This window comes from Grampus griseus (genome assembly GCF_964374135.1).
Source record: "Grampus griseus genome assembly, chromosome: 2".
NCBI lineage: Eukaryota > Metazoa > Chordata > Mammalia > Artiodactyla > Delphinidae > Grampus > Grampus griseus.
In genome coordinates, this window is record NC_139018.1 from 33,102,589 (window position 1) to 33,118,046 (window position 15,458).

General features: G+C 52.2%; 1 protein-coding gene across 3 annotated transcripts in view; it reads left to right on the forward strand.

Annotated features, from left to right (window-relative positions):
* The window catches only part of ACTN1 (actinin alpha 1), a 95,456-nt gene that overhangs the window by 36,213 nt on the left and 43,785 nt on the right, over window positions 1-15,458 (forward strand). The gene's annotated exons all lie outside the window — the stretch shown is intronic.

The window sequence follows — 15,458 nt, forward strand, 5'->3', positions numbered from 1 at the left end:
GGGACTGTGTCTTTACTTGTCCAAAATGTGACCCCAGTTCCTGACACAGTCAGTGCTCATCAGTGAGTGAATGAACGAATGAATGAATTTACCTTCTCCTGCTTACTGGCAGCGGGAGCCTGGAGCCTGCGTGGGTCAGGAGCGTGGGCAGTGGCCTGCCTTGAGGGAAGCTGCTGCCGTCGAGCCAATCCAAGCCCAAACAAGCCGGTTGCCCACGCCCTGGCATACACACCCCCTGACTTGGCTGCCCCTATAATTATTCATGACCTCTCTCAACGGGCTTTGTGTTTGGAAAGCCAAAAGAGACAGGAGTTCAAACCCTCTTTCCACCTCCCCAAAACTGAGACTTAGGAGAAAGAGTTGCCTGGCCCATTCTGAATCTCTAGGGAGCCACAAGGTCCAGGACCTTCTCGCATGGCTGGATGTGAGTGCTGGCGTGATTCTCACCCAGTGTCCTGGGCTGCCCTCCCCGGCCCAGGCCCAGGGACTGCTTGGGGACAGCTAGCCGCACACATCCCCGTGTGGTTCTCGGCAGACCTGGGACTGGTGCTGGCCGATTCCTCATTATTCTCCAGCCTGAGCAAAGGTGGAAGGCTTACCTGGAAGAGCCGCAGCCCCCAGCATAGTGGAAAGGGCCCACACATTGGCATCCTGTGGACCCCAGTTCAGATCTCAGCTCTGCCTCTCACTAGCTGTGTGGCTAGGAAGGTTGCTTCCTCTAACCCTCGATTTCCTCCCCTAACGCAGGATTGTTGAGTGGATTTGCTGAGATGGTGCATGCCTCACCCAGTGGTGATAACAGCCCACGTCTTTGAGCAACTCCAAGATCTTATTCCTTCTCTCTTCCCCTCCCCTTGGGGCTCCCAGGTCCACTTTGCCTTCCGTGTCCCCATCTTGGAGTTGAGGGCTTAACACGGTACCTTCCTCTGGAACAAGGTTAGGTGGAGGCTGCGGTGCCCTTGGGCAGCCCGTGTTCTCTGCGGCCCCCTCTCCCACTCATTGCACACGTTCTGAGCTTAAGCCCGGTGCTGGGAGACAGAACGGGTGTGGATCTCCAAGCTCCCAGGAGGCTGTGAACACACCCACAGACAGGAGCCCCGTGTCCCACCCCATCCCAGCAGTTAGTTGGCCAGATCTGCCTACAGCTGCACTTCTTCCCATCCTTCTGGAAATGAGGAAGTTTCCACAGACATGTTTCTGTTCCTTAGCCTCTGCTCCCTGCTCCTGATTCCCCTGGTGCCCTGTCCCTTGAGCCGGGCTGGCCGTGCTGAGGTGTTGGTCAGCCACCTGGCCAGCAGGCCCGCTGCGCTGGGCTGCCGACGCCCCAGGTCGCTGATGGGTCTTAGTGGAGGCTGGGAGTGCAGGGACGGTGTTGGGCCACGTCCGCCTGGGCCTGGGTGGGGATTTTCATGGCCCACAGGTTGCCTGTGATTTCTTCAGAAAAGGGTTTTGGGGTTTCTGTGCCGCTTTATAATGTGCTGATCTGTGTCTGTATTTTGGAAGAAGAAACTTTATTTTCCTGGACCTCAGGTGAAGAGAATTGGCTTAATGAGGCCCCTCAGCTCATGGCCCACTTGTGGGTCCACCCACGTGAGGCCACTGTGCGTCCATCACGTTTCACCCCACAGTCTCGCTACGATGGGCACGTAGGGGGTCCCCAACCCCTTCCCTGCCAACACAGATAACGGAACGATGAACATTCTCCCATGGACCCCCGGGTTCACCATGTGAGGATTTCTTTGAGAGGAGATTTCCCGGGTGGCTTGTTGGGCAGTACGTGATGAATTTCCTGATGTAGTGCTGGCTTGCTCGCCAGCGTGACTGCACAGCCCACACTTCCAGCCGGGCATGAGGGCTGCTGGATTCCTCAGCCACAGCGACATTTGGGGTAATCACCTCTCTAATTGTTTACCAGTCTCTTAGGCGTAAAGGACAAATTATTGTTTTTTTTTGTTTTTGTTTTTTGCGGTACGTGGGCCTCCCACTGTTGTGGCTTCTTCCGTTGCGGAGCACAGGCTCGGGACGCGCAGGCTCAGCAGCCATGGCTCACAGGCCTAGCCGCTCCGCGGCATGTGGGATCTTCCCGGACCGGGGCATGAACCCGTGTCCCCTGCATCGGCAGGCGGACTCTCAACCACTGCGCCACCAGGGAAGCCTAATTATTGTTTTATATGCAACTAAGGAGGAACTCTTAGAGTGCCAAGCCTCTCTGTTCCCTTCCTCCATTCAGAGCTCCTGGAACCAGAAACTTCCTCTTAGGCATGGGGTGATTGCTGTCATGGCTGAGAGTCATGGAGGTTCTCTGCAGAAAGCCCCCCACTCCCCAGGGAGTGGCGGTTTCTAGGGAGTCTGTTGATGCCCCAACCTCCCCACCCCCACCCGGAGTGCACATCACTCGTGGGATTCCTTGCGCCTGGAGATGCTTACACAGCTGCTGGGTTCTGAGGTTGTGCCCCCTGCCGCCTGCTTTCTGCTTCCGCTCTGGCATCCCGAAGGCTCTGGGTTCCCTGGAGCTTTGACCTTTCCCTTGGGAGGTTGCGAGTCTCCCTGCATTCCGGTGTGAGGTCATGTGGTGGTCCCTCGGGAGGGAGGTGGATGACATCATAGCACTGGCATGGGGTCTGGGCTGAGGTCGTCTTACTGAGCTTATGTCCTTGATTGGGTCAAGGAGCCTAGGGCCAGGGAACGCTGGAGCACAGTGCCGCTGGTGCATGCTGGCCCAGACTCAAGCACACACTGGGGATGAAGGCGACCTCTATAACCCCAGGATGGTGCCAGGTGACCATTTAGTACACGTGGGCAATTCCATGGGCCCCGAGTAGTTCTCTCTCACTCCTTTCTGTGAGCATCCTTTTTCGTTTCTTTCTTGTATTTTAATAATGAACTCTAGATATTATTAACAACTTACCATGTGCTTGGCTTTTTGCAAATGTTAGCTCATTGAAACCCCTTAATACCCCAGTGAGAAAGGTATTAACCCCTTTTACAGATGAGAAGACTGAGGTTCAGAAAGGTCATGAACTTGCTCAGGTCCCAGTGTTACTAAGTGGCAGACCCAGATCACATCCAAGTCATCTGCGCCTAATCCCATCCTCGTAACCGTCAAGCCCGTGGTCCTCAGTGGGATCTCTGGACCAGCAGCATCTGCACCACCTGGATTCTTGTGGGAAATGCAATTTCTCTGCCTGTCCAGAACTATGGAATCAGAAATCTGGGGGGATTCATAAATCAGTTTTAACAAGCCCTCCAGGTGATTTTGACGCACCTTCAAGTCTGAGAACCACCACATGGAGCTATTCTGCTCTCCTTTTTCTCCTTTATTTTTTCTGCCCTGCGCTTGTGTCATTGGGCCAGTCCATGTAAGCACAGACTTTGGGCCTTGGCTTCTCTTCATGGGTTTCATGCCCACTCTGAGAGGTACAGTGTCTGTCCCTACTGGGTCTGGGGCCTCCAGGAACCCCTCCCAAGTCCCTGAAAGCATTTGATAGAGCTGATATCTCCGCTGCCTCCAGCTTCAAGCCTGGCGACAGTGGCCACCACGGGGGTCACAGTTCCCAGCACTGTGCCAGAGGAGATGCCTCGAGAGGGCAGGAGTCCCAGCAGTGGACTGTGGGACAGGCCAGAACAGAAGCTCCAGTCCAGCAGGTTATTCAGGGACACAGAGAAGAGACCTGGAAATATTCTTTATCCAAGCAGTGTCTCTTTCCTTCTTGCAAATTTGCAATAATGGTTTGGCCTCTGGAGAGGCCACATGGGGGGCTTGGAGCCTTGTTCCCAGTCAGCAAATCACGCTCAGTAGAAATGACCCTGGCAAGAGGAGGGGTGCTAGCTGCACTCGATTTTACTTTTTGAGCCCCCACTGTCAGTCAGGTATTGTGCTATTTGATTCTTACCATAACCCCAGGAGGGGGCAGATTGATTATTCCCATTTCGCAGATGAGACCATCGAGGCTTCAGGCTGTGAAGTTGAGGGTCACAGCTCAACCATACAGAGGAGTCAGGTTAGATGCTCAAGGCAGCCAGACCACAGCTCCCCATATCTTATGAATACCAGGCTGGGCCAGATTCTTGTCATGCGGGGAAGTTCTCTGTGGGGTTGAGTGGCCCATGGCTCTCAGCATTGTGCCAGAGAAACCAGATGACCTCACATGTGAATGACTTTTCCTTCTTTGGGGAAGGAATGTGTGGGCCATTCCTGTGAGCTGCAGCCCACAAGACCTCTGTGCTGTCAGACCCACAAGGGCCAGGATCCGACTCCAGACGTGGGGGAGGTGTCATAGGCAGGCACAAGCTTGGGGTCGGCAGTGGGGAGCAGGCTGTTCTCACACTGGCCTCCCTAAGTAGTGTCAAGTGTGCCTAGGAGGAGCCAACAGGCCTTTGATGGTTAAGCAGATGTCCTGGGGCGGGACCTGCTCTTCAGAGTAACCACTCCCTGGGGAGGCATCGACAAGGCCAGTGGCACCTAAAGCCCACCCAGTTCAGGCCTGGCTCGAGTGCTACATATGCCCGAAGATGAGACCAGACCTCCCACCTTGGAATCTTAGTCTCAGTTACCTCAGTACCTGGAGAGAGCGAGGGTCTGGGGCCTGCCTTTGAGCCTGGTTTCTTGCCAGTGGGCCAAATGGGTAAACAAAACAAAACAAAAACCCCTTGATAAAAGACTTAGTGGGGTTCTGGAATATTTTAGTTTTTTTTTTTAATAATAGCTTTATTGAGATATAATTCACGTACTGTACAATTCACCCATTTAAAGTGTACAATGTAAAGTTTTTAGCATAGTCACAGACGTGTGCGGCCATTACCGCAGTCAATTTTAGATCATTTTCATCACTTCTAAAAGAAACCCCATCCCCCTTAGCTATCACGCCCCGCCAGCCCTAAGCTACCACTACTCTATTTCTGCCTCTGTAGATACATTTTTGGTTTTTAACATCCAGTGAGCACTTAGTCTGCATGTGGCACTGGGCTAAGCCTTCTGTTTTAGCTCACACAACCCTCCCTCAGGATAGCCGCACGGGGTAGACACTCTTTTCTGTCTTTGTCTTACTGATGTGGAGACTGAGGCTCAGCGAGTCCAGGATCCCAAAGGCCATAGCGACAGAGCCGGCCGCGGGCTGGACCATGGCTGTGGCTCTTCGGTCCCCAGGAGAGGCCAGGCTGTGGATGGTGGCAGACTGGCGGGGGCAGCTGATGCTCCTTGGCCAGGAGCTGAGAGGACAGTCCTTGTTTCTTCACTGGAGTCTGGCGCCACCTGACTTTTAAAACAGCCCTGAATTCTCTCAGGAGCTCCAGGTTCTGCCTGCACCTGCGGGAAGGCACTGGGGTGCTTCCCAAGGGCCTTGGTGAGAAGGGGTGCCTGGGCCTCGCGGAGGGGCTGGCAGCTCTCCTCTCTCCCACTAGGGTGTGGTCATTAGGTCAAATCACCTCCTAGAATGAGCCGTTTGGCCACCTGTGCTTTGGCCTTGTGGCCTTGGTGACCCTCCGGGCATCTGGTGCTGTGTCTCCTGAAATGGGCTGCAGGTGGACATGAACCGGAAACACAGGCCCCTGTTCTCCCACTCCTGTTCTCACCCTGGCCAGGGGCTGGTCTCAGGGTTTCCTCATCAGTCAGTAGGAGAGAAATAACAGACCTCTTTCTTCCCACCTGTAGAGCTCTGTGAATGATTAACTTTGAATAGAAAGGGAATAGAAAGTGAGAGCAGTAGGACAGAGAACAGTTATGAGGCTCCTGCCCTTTTCTGACGGCTGGCTATTTTGCTTCCATCGCCCTCATTCTGACAACAACCCCACAAACTTGTGATATTATGTATCCCCATTTGTCAGATGAAGTAATTGAGGCCTAGACAGGTTCATGAAAGCCACACAGCCACTGAGTGACAAAGGCCGGCTGGATTAACGTTTTTTAAGCATCTGTTGTGAACAGAGCACCAGCCCGTCTCTAAGTACATGAGATCTGATTTGGTCCTCTTCAATGCTGTGCCGTCATAGGTCTTGTTATCCCCATTTTACAGATGGGCATCCTGAGGCTGAGATTGAGAATCCTGTACAAAGAGACAGAGCTAACGAGAGGTGTAGGCCGGGGGCCCAGCTCTTAACAGTTACAAAGTCCAGCTCTTTTGGGAGCCTCCAGCCACCTGCCTCTGAGTTTCCAGGGCCCCAACATTCGCATGGTTTTGGGGTCCAGCGGTTAGAGAGGTGCCCTTTCAGAGCAGAGGAAACCGCCTGGTGGTTCAGCACCACTCCCAGGGGTGGAAAGTAAACAGATCTGGGTGGAGATGTCATTGAGGACTCTGCTTTTCATCTGTGAGTGAACCAGCTGACTGCTTGCTTTGAAAGGCTGGCAGCCAGCCCTTGATAAGTTAACCAGATACTTCTATTTACGTTACCGGAACACTGGGCATCTGAGATCACTGCTGGCAGGCCTTTGCTTAGACAAACCACCCAGTGCCCACGCCCTGGCCAGGCTGGCCACGTGCGGGGGTCAGAGGGACTCCACGGTGGCCTGAGGGAGAGAGAGTGCTCCCTGGCTGGTCCACAGTGACCTCCCCCGGGCCAGCAAATGCTGCAGAGACCTTGGCCCTGAGCTCTCAAAGGGCCCTGGCCTGACGCTTGCGCATGGTGGCCAAGAGTGGCAGAGGAGGGTGGGCTGTGACTGACAGCCATGGCAGGGCGCCCGCCCAGAAGGGTGTGGAGATCGCAGGGCCGCTGAACTGATTTCTCAGTTGATGAGCCTAGACCAGGACCAGGGTCCTGGTTGCTGTACTCCAGGGAGGGGAAGTCATCCGATGAGAAGCCAGCTTGTACAGGAAGCCCTGTACCACCTTCAAGAGGCTTAGAAACTTGCTTGGGTTTTTCTGGGCCACTGGGCCAGGGGGTACTGCCCTTCATCTCCCCCCGCAGTTAGCAGTTTGCTGTCTGTTGGGGTGGACATGTGGGTGTAATTGCTGCTTTATCTTCATGTCCTGGTCCCTAATTATGACTTTGCTTATAATAGTTTACACTGATAAGGCACTTCAAAGTTTTTCACAACCCTTTCTCTATATGATATATTCTTCTATTACTAATTCTTTTAAATAGATGGAAGAATTTTTCCTTTTTCATCTCTTCCTATTCTTTTAAAATTTGAAAACATTTGTTTTTTCCCCCCGAGAATTCATGGGCCCTGACCCCCCAATCCCAAGTAATCCCAGAGAAATGGCAAGTTCCCTCTATCTCATCCAGAGGTCTGACTCAGCAGATAAACATATACACAGACTTTTCTTAGATTTGCATGGCTTTTTGTTTGTTTGTTTTAACAGATAATGACTGCACACGGTATAAAATTCCAAGGAAACAGAAGGGTATTCTGTGACAAGAAAACGCCCCACCCTCCCCTGTCAGGAGCCTCCTAGCTCCCCTCCCTGGAGGCAGCCACCGTGCCAAGTCCTGTGTGTCCTTCCAGGGATATGCTGGCATAAAGCTTTTATGGACTGTCCAGCAAACTAATAACAGGTGTCTTTTGGTGAGGGGCAGGCGGTCTTGAGACCGAAACCCTGATCATGCGTTGAGCCGTTGAGGTGAAACTGCCCCTGTGGGATTTATTGGCCTCTGACAAGGAGCAGAGCCCATCCATCGCAATCAGCCCTACATGGGAGCTGAAGATTGACCCTGGGTGCTCTACTTGGCTGTGTCTTTTACTTTTGCACGTTATGATGGGACGAGTTGCTGGGCTCTGACCTGCAGGGTCCGGGCCTCATTTGGGGTTACACAGCTGGAAGGGGTTGAGCTGATACATACGAGGTCACACGCATGCCTGGCTGAGCCAGGGCAGAGCCCAGGTTTCCTGACCCCTGTGCTCTGAACAGTAACTCCCCTGGAGTGAACCGGGGCTGGTGTCGAGTGTCAGGATCCCAGGGGAGCAGGAGGATGTGCCTGGGAGAGGTGTGGTCGGCCCGCGAGCCTGGGGCCTGGTGGCCAGCGAGGTGGCAGTGCTGTTCCCTCCACCCGCTGAGCCGGCCTCATTTTGGCTGCAGGTGGGTTGTCTTGTTTACTCAGGACCAATGGAGAGGTCAGCCAGGTGCGGATGGCCTGGATTGTGCGCTGAGGGGAGTACGCGTCACCGAGGAGTGCTAGCAGGGAGAAGGGCAGGGAGGAGATGGGGATTGCCAATCACATTTGCAGCCGGCTGGGCAAGGAAAGAAAGTCATTGCAATTCAGTTACAGGAGCACAGGCACTGCTTGCGTCAGGATGGGTTTTGTTTCCATCGTTTTCTCTCGTTCCTGTGATCGCTCACATGGTTTTAAGCCTGTGGTACATACAGTTTTGTATCCTGCGTTCTTGGTAATTACATATCAGCCTTTTCCCATAATAATATATAGTTTCAGAACCCATCATTTTGGCCGTCTAGTGTTCCATTAAGTGGATGAACCATAATTTATTTAACTAATTCTTTATTAATAGAATTTGGGGCTACTTCTAATTGTTTCCTCTCCAGTAATGCTGGCGAGGATGTCTTTGTGCCCATGACCCTTCTCTTTCTTGAGCGATATTTACCCAGGATAGTGTCCCAGCATTGGGCTAAAGGTTATGCCCGTTTTAGCTCCCCTCGGCGAGTTGCCTTCCACTGGAGTTGTACCGAACCAGCCAGCCTGCTGTGACATGTTGCGGCTTGGCCACTGTACCCACCCTTTGATGGGAATTAGCAGAAACTTATTTTTGCAGATGTAATAAATGAAAATTGGTACTTTCGTTTGAACTCACAAAACATGGTGGTGTGTGTGCACGTGTGTGTGTGTATGGGGGGGGACGCACATCTGGTTGCCGTCCCTGGTGACAGGTGTGGGTCCTTGATCAGCCCAAACAAGGAGAGCTCCTGTGGCCCCTCACGGAACATTCTCTCAGTTTTTGCTAGCAGATTCCCCGACGGCAGACGCCGGTGGTGGTCTGCGAGGAGTGTGAACCGTGCTGGGCACAGCTGTCTGCTCACGTTAACACACCATTCGTTCCTGTGTGGTGACTCTTTTGTTAGGAGACTTAGAAAGTTTTCACGTGTTCCCACTGTGGAACCAGAGACCCTGTCAGTCTTAATTCAGATTTATCCTGCCCCTATCTTTTGAGGGGCTGTGGGATGTCTTATTTTTAAGTTGGACCAGCATTTACAAATGAGAAGACTCACATGAAAGTCCAGATTTCTGGCTCCCCTTCATTGGAGGTCTGGCACCTGAGGACGCACGTTCCCATATGAGCCAAGGAGAGACGCCTCCCGTCCCCTCACCACACCTGCCCTGATACCGAGATTGTGTCCTACCTGCCATTATCACCGTGTATGCTCGGGACCAGTTCTCTGTGCCCATGTTGCTCTCCTGAGTGGAAACCCAAAGGATAAGCCCGAGAGGGCCACTGTTTCAAGAGAAATCCATGAGCGCACATGGAGGCAAGGGCGCTCGCCAGTCCCACTTTCCGTACACTTTCCCCTTTGGCCTTTTATTAAACCTCTTGTGGCTTAGTTTTCTCATCTGTAAAATGGGGAAAATAATAGCACCTGCCTTGTAATGTTGTTTTGAAGATGGAGTTACGGGGGGTAAAGCACTCAGAAGAGGGTCTAGCAAGAGCAACTGCTGTTATTATTATGATTATTATTAATGGCATGTGTGCTTGTCTTCTCCAGACTAGATTCTCAACCAGGGGTGATTTTTGGTTGTCACAACTTGAGGTGGAGGATGTTACCTGCATTTAGTGGGTAGGGTCCAGGAATGCTGCTAACCATCCTATCTGTGATGCATAAGACAGGCCCCAAACCCTTAACAAAGAAGTAACTAACCCAAAGTATCAATGGTATTGAGGTTGAGAAACCCTGCTCGGACATTTGAGTGTGTGACTCTTGGTCTAACTGAACTCTTCAAACACGTCTCTAACCCAGCTTTTCAAGGGCTACCTTGGGCTCTCGAAGAATCAGCATTATAACTTAGCTCAGCCCCCAGGGGGAGCTTGAATCCTCTCCCAGCACCCTCACCAAACACATGCCTTTGGTGGGTAATGCACTGTATACCCAGTGTTTGGTCTGTTCTTTATTACATTGAACTCTAGTCTTCCCTGCAGCTTCCTATCCTTGATCCTAATAATAGTAGCTACCATTTATTGAGCCTTATGTGTGGGTGATTGTACTTAGCACTTGCCATGTGTTGCTGCACTGATCCACACCACCCTTCGAGGCAGGTTCTATTATTATACCCATTTTACAGATGTGGAGATTGAGGGTTGGAGAAGTGACATCACTTGCCCAAGTTTACTCAGGGCCAGAGATGGGATTAGATCCAGGTGAGTCTTGCTCTAGAATCCACGTTCCTCACCATTACTACCTGCCTTGTTCTGCCTGGGGCTTCACTCAACAAGTTTATTCGCTCGTCCATGGGAGGATCTTTCAAATATTTAGGATGAGTCCCTGAGTCCACTCTTCTCTCTTCCTGGTCAAAGAGCCCCAGTTCCCAGAATTCTCCTCAAAGACATGTTTCTGATCTGCTTACCATCCAGAACGATCTCCCACCTCTGGACAACCAGCTACCTGCCTCGGGGCTATGCTCCCTTTGCCTCTCTCCATCACGCTGCCCCCAGAGAAGCTGCCCATCCCATGCCCATCCCATGCCAGTTGATGGTCCATCAGCTCAAGGCTCTCTGTGCCAGTGCTGACCGGAGTCACCGAGGTTCCCTCTGGGTGGTGTTTTCACTTCACAGTGACCTGTTTTTCAGCGACATGCCACAAGATTCAGCCCACCTGTCTGCCCTTGGTTCTGCTGTTCCCTTCCAGCACCCCACGCACACCTGCACCTGAAATCCACGTCATCCTGGTGGAGCAGAAAAGTATATGGGACTGGGAGTAAGGAGGCCAGGTTGTGAACATACCCAGCTGTGTGGCCTGGGAAAAGTCACTCACCCTCTCTGGTCCATGTGTCCTCAGTTGTAAAGTGAGGGTTTTGGCTCACTGAGGGTTTTGGCTCAGGTGTGCCAAGCATCTCTTCCAGCTCTAACATTCTTTGATGACATGTGTTGGACAGCATGAACTTGTAATATCTCTAATTATTGTGGTACCAGTAATGATAGGTAATTATGGAGCAGTCACTGTGTTCCAGACCTTCTTTTCCGTGTTTTAAGTGGGTTATCTTATTGAATTCTCCACCAACCCCATGCTGTCATTACCCCATTTTACAGACTGTGCCTTGAGGCGGAGCCATGTTGACTCACTTGCCCAAGGTTACCACCTGGCTAGAAGCTGATGGACTGGGGTTTGCCTTGTCTTCTTCAGAGTGATTGAATCCTTTCAGGCTTTTGGATTCTTGCTCTGTGGAGTGATTTTTATTTTTAAATTAAAAAAATAAAAAAAACGATTTTGGCCACCTTGAGGCTTGTGGGATCTTAGTTCCCCAACCAGGGATTGAACTCGTGCCCTTAGCAGTGAAAGCACGGAGTCCTAACCACTGGACTGCCGGGGAATTCCCTCTGTGGACTGATCTTAAGCAAGTCCTGTGATCTTCCTGTGCTCAGCATCTTGTGTTTTAACCACTCCCTCCTCCCACCAAGGTCAAGGCTCTGAATGCCACTTGACTTCAAAAGCTCAGCACCTGTGTCATGCTTATGGGGTAATCCTCTGTACCCCAGATCCCAGCTGAGTGCGATTATTCAGACACCTTTTAGAATCTAAAATTTGGATGATAATGATGACGGTAGTGAATACTTCTTACACAATGTATTTCAAACACATTAATATTATACTATCGTTATTAATATAAATTAACAATATTAATATGTTAACATTATCATTTTTCCTAGTGTTTTCGGTTGTGGTAAAATATATTATTATTTAATCTTCACTGCAGTCCTACGTGGCAGGTGCTGTTGTCTCTAGTTTACAGTGTGAAAACTGAGGCTCAAAGAGGCCTGTGTGGCTGAAGTCGCGCTCTAGTGCATATGAGCTGGGGAGCAGGGAGAACATGTTCTCAAAAGCCACTTGCCTTCTTAACACATTTTAAAGGAAATATAGGGAATTCCCTGGTGGTCCAGTGGTTAGGATTCAGCGCTTCCACTGCCTGGGGCCTGGGTTTGATCTCTGGTTGGGGAACTAAGATCCTGTAAGCCACTTGCGGCAGCCAAAAAAAAGGAAACATATGGATAGGATACTTGTTAAAGATATAATGGTAATGGAAAGCCTTAGAGGATTCTGTGTGAAAGCAGGACTGTGAGACCCACAGAGAAGGTAGACAGAGATGCTTCTCTCTCCATCAACTCCATGGGCTTGGCCCAGCTCAAGTGTCCTGTACTCCCTCACCCCCTGTTGGGTTGGAGCCTGGCCTGGCCCATTTGTAACCTTGGGCTACAGTACTGGATAGTTAAACTGTGTCTCCTTAAAATCACCTTTATGCCAGATTAAACATGGGTAGATGCTTCAAGGTCAGTGAGAAGTTGAACAGGAGTCTGGGTTCTCTGCCAGCCCCTCCCTCTCTGTCCAGGGCCTTCCTAGGCTGTGCAGTGGGGCTGGAGGTACGTGAAGTGCGGAGAGAGGCTGCTGAGAAGAGAGCTAAGCTAGCCCTCACTGTAGCGCTGGGAGCACTTCCAGCATGGTGCCCAGGCCCTTTTTCCTGAGACCTGTCTGCACACCCGAGCTCATTCTGCAATGAGAGTGGGTCCACGGAAGGCCCATCAGTTCCTCCTATCGCCTTAGGATCCCCTGACGGGGCTCTTGGGGCAAGCGGAAGGTCAGATAGGGCAGGGCCTGGTTGGGAGTGAGGCAACAAGATGCCACCTGCCCTTCATTTGAATGAGGCTGGACCGTAACCCTGCTGGGGTAGCACTGCCCCCCATGCTGGGGCATCTGGGCTGGAGGCCATGGGGCCAGGGTCTCTAGCCACGGGCATCCCTTGTGGCTGTTTGCTTTTCCTCCTGCTAAGGGGCAGGTGTCCCCCTCTGTCATAATGTGGGAGCTCAGGCTTCAAGTCTAGGGCCTGCCTGTGCCGGAGGAGAGAGCGTGGCTGTGCGGTGTACGTGGAGGACCTCGCTCCTGACCCTGCTGTCTCCCCTCTCAGGCCCCGTCAGCCTCCTCTGCTGGGGATCCACAAGGCCACGGTCAAAGTCACAAGCTTTCTGCCCCCATACCGCAACTTGAGCCCCCTCCGCATAACACATCAGCACCTGTTCAAAGAAAGAGTCCCCAGACACAAGCTGTGATCTTGGGGACACAGCGCAGCACTTGCCAGGGTGGAACCCAGGACGGAGTTTAGTGGCTGGAGGCCGGGGGAAGGGTGTGGGCTGGGAGCATGGGGGGCCGAGTCCTCTGAGCCCCTTCCCCCGGAGCTTCCAGGGGAGCTAGCTTTTCTCCTCCCTCCTACCATTTATGGAGCTCGTGTTACGTGGTAGGCACTTTATAAATATTTTCTAGTTAATCTGCCTGACTTTTATAGCGTGCTGTTACTATCCCTGTTTTGCTGCTAAGGGACCCGAGGTTTAGGGAGGTGAGTCTGCAGGTCTCACCTGCAGACTGGTAAAGAGTGGGTCTGAGCGCTGAACCGGATCTGGTGCCCCCGCAAGTGCATGTTCTTAATCACTGAGTTACCCTTTCCTCCATGACCTGAGCTTCGAGCTGCTTGCTGGGGAGGTGGCAGAGGCCCCTTCATAGCAGCCACCTGTAGGGGCCGGGAAGGGGGCTTGGGGTTTTAACCAAGTGCAGCCCCTGAGGCCTCAGAGGCAGGGCTTTGTGTGGGTGTCTGAGGGAACACAGGTGCGTGTCAGCCTCCAGGGCTCTGGGACTGGCTTCGCCAGGAAATGGGGCTGGCTGCTTTCAACAGCACTTTTCCTCTTGCAAAAGTGGTACCTTTTTACCCACGTGGCCTCTTCCTCCTTTCTCTCACCCCATCCCCTCTCCACGACTGGGTGGTAAACAGATTTCACAGCCCCTCCAGCTGCGGGGGTCTGGGGATTCCCACCAGGACCCCGGCCCCACTGGACCTGAAAACTATCCCTTTGAGCTGCTGGGGTGACCCACTTCCTGCCAAGTCAGCAGAAAACCCCAGGCAGAAGCTGAGTGTGGGCCTGGGAGGGAGATGAGAATAACGTGCTGTGGAAATGCAAGATGGTGGTAAATGACCACCCCCCTCCATCAACGTACAGTGTGTTGACACCCGGGTAGAAGTGCACATACAGGCACGTGACAGCTGGGAGAGAATAACGAACTACAAACAAATTCATATTTATTTTAAAGATTTAAAAATTCTTTAATATTTTTTACATCAAAAAATTGACAGCACAGTGAAAATAAAAACTAAGTAGGCTCTCATCCCCTGCTAGGTTTGCAATGCCAACACGAGAGGAGGGGGACCTGGTAGATACTCTCTCTTGCCCTGCTTCATCCTCTTTCCTCTGAGCTGTCTTCCTCTTCCAGAGGGTCTCTGAGAGCGCTGCTTGGCCCATCACCCTCCTGCACTGATACCATCCAGGTGTGGTTGGATCTTCCAGGACGCTCCCACTTTGCATCCGTTCTCACTTTTACATCCACTAGAATGTCCGTTGCACAGGGCAAGGAATTGTGTTATTTTGTTCACTGCTGCATCTATGACTGTGTGCCCTGAGACTTTAGGGTGAGTCCAGGTGTGAAGCTGACCGGTGGCCACCATGCAGTGGGATACGGGCAATGATAAAGAGGGGTTGCAGGGTGCCGTGGGCTCACACATCAGCCCAGTGTGGCGGGTGGCTATCAGGAAAGCTTTCTGGAGGAGGTGATATCTTAGCCCAGTCTTAGAAGAAGAGTGTGAGTTAGCCAAGCATGACATAAAGGACACTCCAGGCTGAGGGATCAGTGTATGTCCCCTGCCCACCCCCAAGCTGTGTGCCAGGCTTACGAAAGCTTTGGGACAGCACACGCACATCCCTCTTGTCTACATGGGTGTGGGCTGGCCTAGAGTGGAGCTGTGTTTGCAGGGAGAGGGAAGTACCCTGTGTTGCTGAGTCTCTAGTGAGATATGATTTAAGAATGAGGCTCAGTGTTGGAGGGGTGTCATAGTGCGGCCCCCTGTCCCCACCTCGTGTGGGCTGCTGGCTCGCCTTCTTGCCCACAGGCTCGTCAACTGTTGGTTTATAAGCCTACGTGGCCATCTCTTCTCCCCAGTACTCACTGCCGTGGCACTGCGCACTTCTCCTGCCCATGTATTGCCACTTCACTTTGGAGTTCCCCAGGGCAAGAGGACGTGGTGGTCGGGTCACGAGTCTGGTGACCTTTCCGAAGAGGGGGAGTATTTCCAGGGTGGTTGCTTGCTGTTTTGAGAAATAACACTGTCACCATTGCCACTTTGCAGGACAGGTGGGGAGAGAGCTGGCTGGCCCTGCTGTGGGGGACTGAAGGTTGGCTTTTGAGCCCCCATGTAGTTGAGAGTACCATTTGGTGCAGAGGAGTCTTGAGTTGCCAAGGAATAGATTGGATCTAAAGTAAGAGAGCTCT